Genomic DNA, 7623 nt, shown 5'->3' with positions numbered 1-7623 from the left:
AGACCCATCGGTCTTCCAAAGACTTTAATAAACTTTCTTTCTTTCTTTCTTTCTGTGGGGCCGCTTGCATGGACCCGTGCCAGCCAGCCCTAATGGTGACTGACCCGAGTATGAGGATGATGATGATGATGTTGATGATGACGATGATGATGTCACTACTGATGATATGACTATGTACTACTCAGCACTTAGCATTCAGCATGGGTGATGATGGTCGTTTAGTAGCTCCACCCTTTTTGCTTGATTTGTATCAGTTTTCTATCAGTCTCAGAGACCCATCGGTCTTCTGAAGACTTTAATAAACTCTCTCTCTCTCTCTCTCTCTCTCTCTGCATTGGAAGCTACAAAAACCACCAAATGGCACCGAGATGGGATGAAATGGATGGAATTATGGGGTATAACACCTGCTGATATACCAAAGGTTGCATGTGAGATCAGCAATCAGTGACACAAAAGATGCTACAAAAATTATGGCAAGACCTAATGTTGATATATCGAGCTCCACTCGCGATATGCCAGGGTGACTGTTGTGCATTTATGTCACCGACTTGTTAGCTACAGATGCGGTTGGTACACCGCCCACGAATAATAGCTGGATGACAGCTGTCCTTATCTACTCTAGTTTGTGGCTCAGTTAGTATGCCACCTTAGTTAGTTGAGTTTGGTTTTGAGACCCACATATAGGGTTCTTCTATTTTTCTTTGTATTAGAGTTCTTTTGGCTTTCACAACGAAGAAGAGGAAAATTGTTTTCAGCCTCCACCTTTGTGTGTATTCCCCCATTGTGCATGTGAGAAAGCCGCAAGTGAGACTCCTTCCCTCTCTCCCACTATCTTCACTTGGTATCAGAGCCTTGTTTGTGGTAAGGAGCTCAAGAAAGCAAGCCAAGTTCGTGGTGTCTCGGTAAGAGGACCAGTGTTGCTTTCCTATTTCGAGTTTGGGAGCAAATCTCTGCAGGTAGCACAGCCAAAAGTGCAAGAGTGCACTGTCTCAGATTGAGATGCCCTTCGCGGTGTGGCAAGAGCGCAGTATATGCTGCAGGATAGGGCAAAGCCCTTAGTGACTTTATTTTTTTGATTTGAGGCCGTTTCAGGGCCCGTTTTGGAGGCGGAAGTTCTCCGCAGGCACTCAGAAAAAGGCCCTGTTTTTGCTGTACGACCACTGTTCTGCGGGTCGGTGAAAAGTTGCCACAGAAATTGCATCGTATGCTGTGTGCAGAGATATTGGGAGTTACAGATTCATGCTTGTTGCCTGTTGATGCAAAATCGTCACTAGGAAGTGACTGTGTGGTGAAATACCACTTTCGTCAGTTTTGCAGATCTGCCCGTGTGAGGCAAAAACTGTGTTCTTTGTAGTGACAGAATATTTTGCAGTGTTCTGTAATGGCATCTGATTCTCTTTCGCAGATTGTCACTGAAAAGCTTGACAAGAACAACTTCCAGGCATGGAAGTTCAGAATGACGAATTTCTTGATGGGAAAAGGCTATTGGGAGTTCATTACAGGAAATGAAGAAGAACCTGTTCTTCCTAATGTTCCTAGTCAACAGGAAATGCAGGCATTTAAAGGATGGCATGAGAGAGCCAGGAAAGTTATGTACTGGCTGTCTATCAGTATTTCGGACTCCATGATTGTGCATATTGAGGATGCAAGTATGCCAAAGGAGGCATGGGATACTTTGGCAAAAATGTACAGCACAAATACGCAAGCCAGGAAAATGCAACTCAAACAGGAGTTGCATAATGTGTAGAGAGAAAACATGAGCATCAATGACTACCACATGAAGGTGAAGAAAATTGCGGATGCACTTGCTTCCATTGGGTCACCAGTGGATGATGACGATTTGGTTTCTTTGTTGAGGATATGAAAAATAATGGTCGCTTGATAGCAAAAGGAAAGAAGAAGGGCAGGATGTTTACGTTGGATGTGGACATGCCTGAATTGAGTGCAGCAATGTTTGCACATGGGACCGGTGTAGTTGTAGATATTGATATCTGGCACAAACACATTGGTCATGTTAATATACAGCGACTTAAATCAATGCAAGCCCAAAATATTGTTGCAGGATTGCCTAAATTCAAGGTTGCAGAAATGCACAAGGTTTGTGAAGCCTGTCAATTTGGGAAACAGGCAAGGAAACCTTTTCATAGGCATGTTCAAGAGAGTAAAAAGCCATTGGAATTAATCCACTATGATGTGTGGACTACTAAAGCTGCATCTATTGGAGGCTATCACTATTTTGTCACATTTATTGATGACTTCAGCAGAAAACTTTGGGTGTATTTTATGAAAAAGAAAAGTGAAGTGTTTGGGCACTTCAAAGCTTTCAAAGCTATGGTTGAAAAAGAAACAGGCCTGCAAATAAAATGCCTAAGGTCAGATGGAGGGGGAGAGTACCTCTCAAATGAGTTTGCAAAGTTCTTGCAGGAGCATGGTATAAAGCAGCAATATTCATGCAGTCATACCCCACAGCAAAATAGAATTGCAGAAAGGAAAAACAGGCATATTGGAGAGGTATCTCGGGCTATGCTAAATGAAAAAGATCTACCAGATTATTATTATTGGGCTGAAGCAGTTGCTACAACAGTTTATATAATGAACAGGACTCCCACTGCAGCAATACATGGCATGACGCCAGAGGAGATGTATACTCGTAGGAAACCAGATATTTCTCATTTGAAAATTTTTGGTTGCATTGCCTATGTCCATGTGACAGATGAGTTGAGGTCCAAGTTGGATCCAAAAGCTGAGAAGTGCGTCTTTATTGGTTATTCTCTGCAGCAGAAAGGGTATAGATGGTATAACCCTTCTACTCGTAAGTTTACAGTGAGCAGAGATGTTGTTTTTGATGAGATGAGCAGCTGGTATAAACCAGTAAATGTGATGATTGATGTAGATGCACAAAATGGTAATGCTGCATAGAATTCACAGCAGCAATCACAAAATATTAGTGGACTTGGAGTGTCGTCTAGTAGTGGTTCACATACTTCGCCATGGACAGGCAGATTGAGATCAGGAGAATCTCCTCAAAGCAATGCAGAGAGTGGTATGCAGGTATCCCGAAAAGGAAAAGAGAAGGTAGATCAGCCCATGTTTGATGTGAATGCAGGTCACTCTTATGTGGATGGTGAATCCAGTGGCTCAGAACAAAGCATTGATGATGAGTTGGGTATTCCTTCTGTTGTTACACCTAGAGCAAGGAAGACCAGGGATGTTTTGAGAGCACCTGGAAGTGAGCCTATTTTGTGCAAGTCTACCAGGGTTAGGTATCCTGTGGATAGGCTGAAATATGATGGATTTACAGCCATTCACTATGCCTATATGGTCAAAGTGATACAGGAACCAGAACCCACTTCTTTTGAGCAAGCCATGGGAAATGAAAAATGGGAGAAAGCCATGGATGAAGAAATGGATGCCTTGGATGCTAATGCTACATGGGAATTGGTGCCTTTGCCTAAAGGCAAGAATGCAATTGGCTGTAAGTGGGTTTATAAGATCAAGCACAATGCAGATGGTTCTGTGAATAGATACAAGGCAAGATTAGTTGTCAAGGGGTATGCATAGACATGGCATTGATTATGAAGAAACTTTCAGCCCGGTTGCAAGGATGGCAACCGTAAGAGCAGCCATTGCTATGGCTACATCAAAGGGATGGTCTTTACATCAGATGGATGTAAAGAATGCCTTCTTGCATGGTGATTTGCAAGAAGAGGTCTTTATGGAGCAGCCAGCAGGTTATGTTCATGCTATTCATCCTGAGTTTGTTTGCAGGTTGAAGAAAGCCTTGTATGGCTTGAACAAGCACCTAGAGCATGGTCTGACAAGATAGGACAATATCTTGTCACTATTGGCTTTCAGATTTCCAAGGCAGATTTCTCACTCTATGTGAGAAAAACAGAGAAAGGGATTATGCTGCTGGTCATTTATGTTGATGATTTGATCATCACAGGTGATAGTGATGAAGATATCCTTCATGTGAAAATGCTATTGAGGCAGAAGTTTGAGATGAAGGATTTGGAAGAGCTGCGTTATTTCTTGGGCATTGAGGTGATTAGATTACCAAGTGGGATATAGCTCTTGCAGAGGCAACATGGATTGGACATGCTATCCAAATATGGGATGACAGGCTGTAAGCCTATTTCAGTTCCTTTGGAGCAGAATGTGAAGCTGAGCGCAGATGTAGGTGAGCTTCTGGAAGACCCTACTATGTACAGATGCATAGTAGGAAGTTTGATTTACATGACTATTACCAGGCCAGATTTGAGCTATGCTGTTGGGTTGGTAAGTCAGTTTATGCAGGCTCCAAGGAAACCGCATTTGGATGCGGCTAGACGCATACTCAGGTATGTGAAGTCCACATTGCAGTATGGACTATTTTATGAGGCTGGGGTTCAGATACAGTTGCATGGATACACTGATGCTGATTGGGCTGGTAGTATTTCTGATAGACGATCTACCAGTGGATATGTGTTCTCTTTTGGGAGTGCTGCAGTCACTTGGAGCAGCAAGAAACAGCCTACAGTTGCCTTGTCGAGCACAGAGGCTGAGTACAGAGGTGCAGCAATGGCTGCATGTGAGGTAGCTTGGTTGCATAAGCTACTCTATGATATGCATCAGTCTACAGATGGACCAGTTGTCATTTATTGTGACAACATGAGCAACATACACTTGGCAAAGAACCCAATCTTTCATGCTAGAACAAAGCACATTGAGGTGCATTATCACTATGTGCGGGAGAAGGTTTTACTAGGTCTTATTGATCTAGTTTATGTCAGCACAGAGGATCAAGTAGCTGACATATTCACGAAAGCATTGGGCGCAGAGAAGCTGCGCAAGTTTAGAGACCTGCTTGGTGTGCAGGAATTGGGATTGAGCTCGAGGGGGAGTGTTGAGATATCGAGCTCCACTCGCAATATGCCAGGGTGACTGTTGTGCATTTATATCACCGACTTGTTAGCTACAGATGCGGTTGGTACACCGCCCACGAATAATAGCTGGATGATAGCTATCCTTATCTACTCTAGTTTGTGGCTCAGTTAGTATGCCACCTTAGTTAGTTGAGTTTGGTTTTGAGACCCACATATAGGGTTCTTCTATTTTTCTTTGTATTAGAGTTCCTTTGGCTTTCACAACTAAGAAGAGGAAAACTGTTTTCAGCCTCCACCTTTGTGTGTATTCCCCCATTGTGCATGTGAGAAAGCCGCAAGTGAGACTCCTTCCCTCTCTCCCACTATCTTCACACCTAGGGGCGAAAAAGACATATCAATGTTTAAAAGGCATCTAATATGCCAAATGAGAGCTAGCTCACATGATCTAGAGATGGAGAAGGGAAGGTGGGCAAGACCTAGAGTCCCAAGGGAAAGAAAGATTATGCAATACGAGCCCACAAGGGAGGTGGAAAATGAGCAGCACGTACCCCTAAGACGCCAGGTCTATGCACACATCCGAGAAAGATATGATGACAACAAAGGCAATCTGACAAATCATGAGAGTAGCCAGCTACAAAACTAGGAAGTTATATAAAAGAAGTTTTAAAACACCGCAACAAGATACTTGGACTAGCACACAAGCTAGCTCATCAAGTAGTAATTACATAGCAAGTATATAGTATCTTCTTTCACTGGATGTAACAAATCACTATTTGTTGATAGTGATCACCAATCCCATAGATCCGAAGGTTTCAAGAGGACTATGATATGACCTCCATCTATCACGTTTCAAGAGGACTTTGATATGACCTCCATCTATCCCACTTGGGTACCATGAGGTGAACCAGGTTATTCGAGAGGAACTCCTACAGCTGCACACTTTCAAGACCTGGTTGGAGCCAAGGGAGCTTCCAATGAAGCTCAACTTCTACAAGGATCACTGCCTCCACTTCTCGGAGGAGGGTTTCCTTATCCCCCCACTCACTAATGATCGCCATCGTGCAGTTTCAAGTGTCATCGCACCAACTCCATATCGAGAATAGAGGATCTGAGGGAATCCCCAGGGAGGGCCACATATGCACATTGTGTGATTGACAGGAGATCAAGTCTGAGGAGCACTTCGCATTTTGCCCTGTATAGTATGAGATCCATGGCCGAAGACCTAGTTGGAGCCAAGAGAGCTTCCAATGAAGCTCGGCTTCTACAAGGATCACTACCTCCACTTCTCGGAGGAGGGTTTCCTTATCCCCCCACTCACTAATGATGGCCATCGGGCAATTTTGAGTGTCATCACACTAACTCCATATCGAGAATAGAGGATCTGAGGGAATCCCCAGGGAGGGCGTTGTGTGATCGACAGGAGATCGAGTCTAAGGAGCACTTCGCATTTTGCCCTGTATAGTATGAGATCCGTGGCCGATATCACTGCCTCTTCAAAGCCGATTTTGGTCCCTTCACCAAGCTCTTACATACCCAAACTAGAGGTGTCTTCCTACCTTCCTTCATGAGGCACTTCGGCTTCTACTCAAGGTGCAGATACAGGCTTATGACACATAGTCCAATCTCTCTCAAAGCCGAATTGCTGAGTTTTTCCACTCAAACCATATGGACCACACAACCCTTGCCAGGAGACGCAACAGAGACTTAGAGTCCGAGATACGCCGCAATTAACAACGGACAGACATGTAGATTACACTTGATGACCTCTCCTCCTTGTTCAGACCTCGAGCAAGGCCCACAAGAGTTACAGTAGCTTTGGTCAGGAGCAAGGTCATTGGCAAGAGACTAAGACAGACTGCACCTCCTGAGTCCCCTTTGACACCTACATCATTATGAGGTCACAATGTACCTATGAGGATGATGTTGATGACACCACTGATACTATATGACTATGTATTTTTAGGACTTAGCATTCAGCATGGGTGATGATGCTCACTCAGTAGCTCCACCCTTTTGCTTGTTTGTATCATATTTTTATCAGTCTCATAGACCCATCGGCCAACATGCGCTAGGAGCAGTTCGCATTTGATGGGTCCCCTATTGAGGTAGTTTTTTCATACACTTATCTCGGGGTTGTCTTTTCCGGACCCATCTTCACTATGAGACTCACGATGCATGCACGTCTGAGTAGAGGCTATGCTTCATTGGCTAGACTAGAGAGGCAGTGCTTCCGCTCTCACTTTCAGGATCCACGGACCAAAGGGTTGCTTTTTGACTCCTTGTTCTGCCCAGCAGGGATATATGGCAATCCATGCTGGGAGCCAGACTTGTCGGATACAGAGTGGGTCAAGGTGGAGTGGCTATAGGTTCTCATGTTATCATGGATGATCTGTGGTAAGCCATCCATTCCTCACCAGATCATTCGGGCTGAGTTTGGGTCACCCCCATTACAGCTAGATGCTACATTTTAGGTCATCACGTATCTATACCGAGTCAAGGAGTATGGGGATTACACCTCTAGGCATAGCAAGATACCATCACTAGCACTATCCTCTTCTATGGCACTTGGAGCACGGATAGACCAGAGGTGCCAGTATGCATGCACAGAGAGATGGTTTGAGGGACTAGGGCTCCACATGGATAGACTACCTTCATTCTAGTACAGCATGGATGCTCCGTTCTCTCCCCTTTATCACATGAGGTCAACCAAGTTATCCATGAGGATCTACTACAGTTACACACATTTCGGACTTGGTTG

The sequence above is a fragment of the Dipteris shenzhenensis genome, chromosome 26 (genome assembly GCF_047967505.1).
Source record: "Dipteris shenzhenensis isolate YYH24624 ecotype China chromosome 26, Dip_SZ_1.0, whole genome shotgun sequence".
Taxonomy (NCBI): Eukaryota; Viridiplantae; Streptophyta; class Polypodiopsida; order Gleicheniales; family Dipteridaceae; genus Dipteris; species Dipteris shenzhenensis.
Note: the sequence above shows the minus strand (reverse complement) of the source record.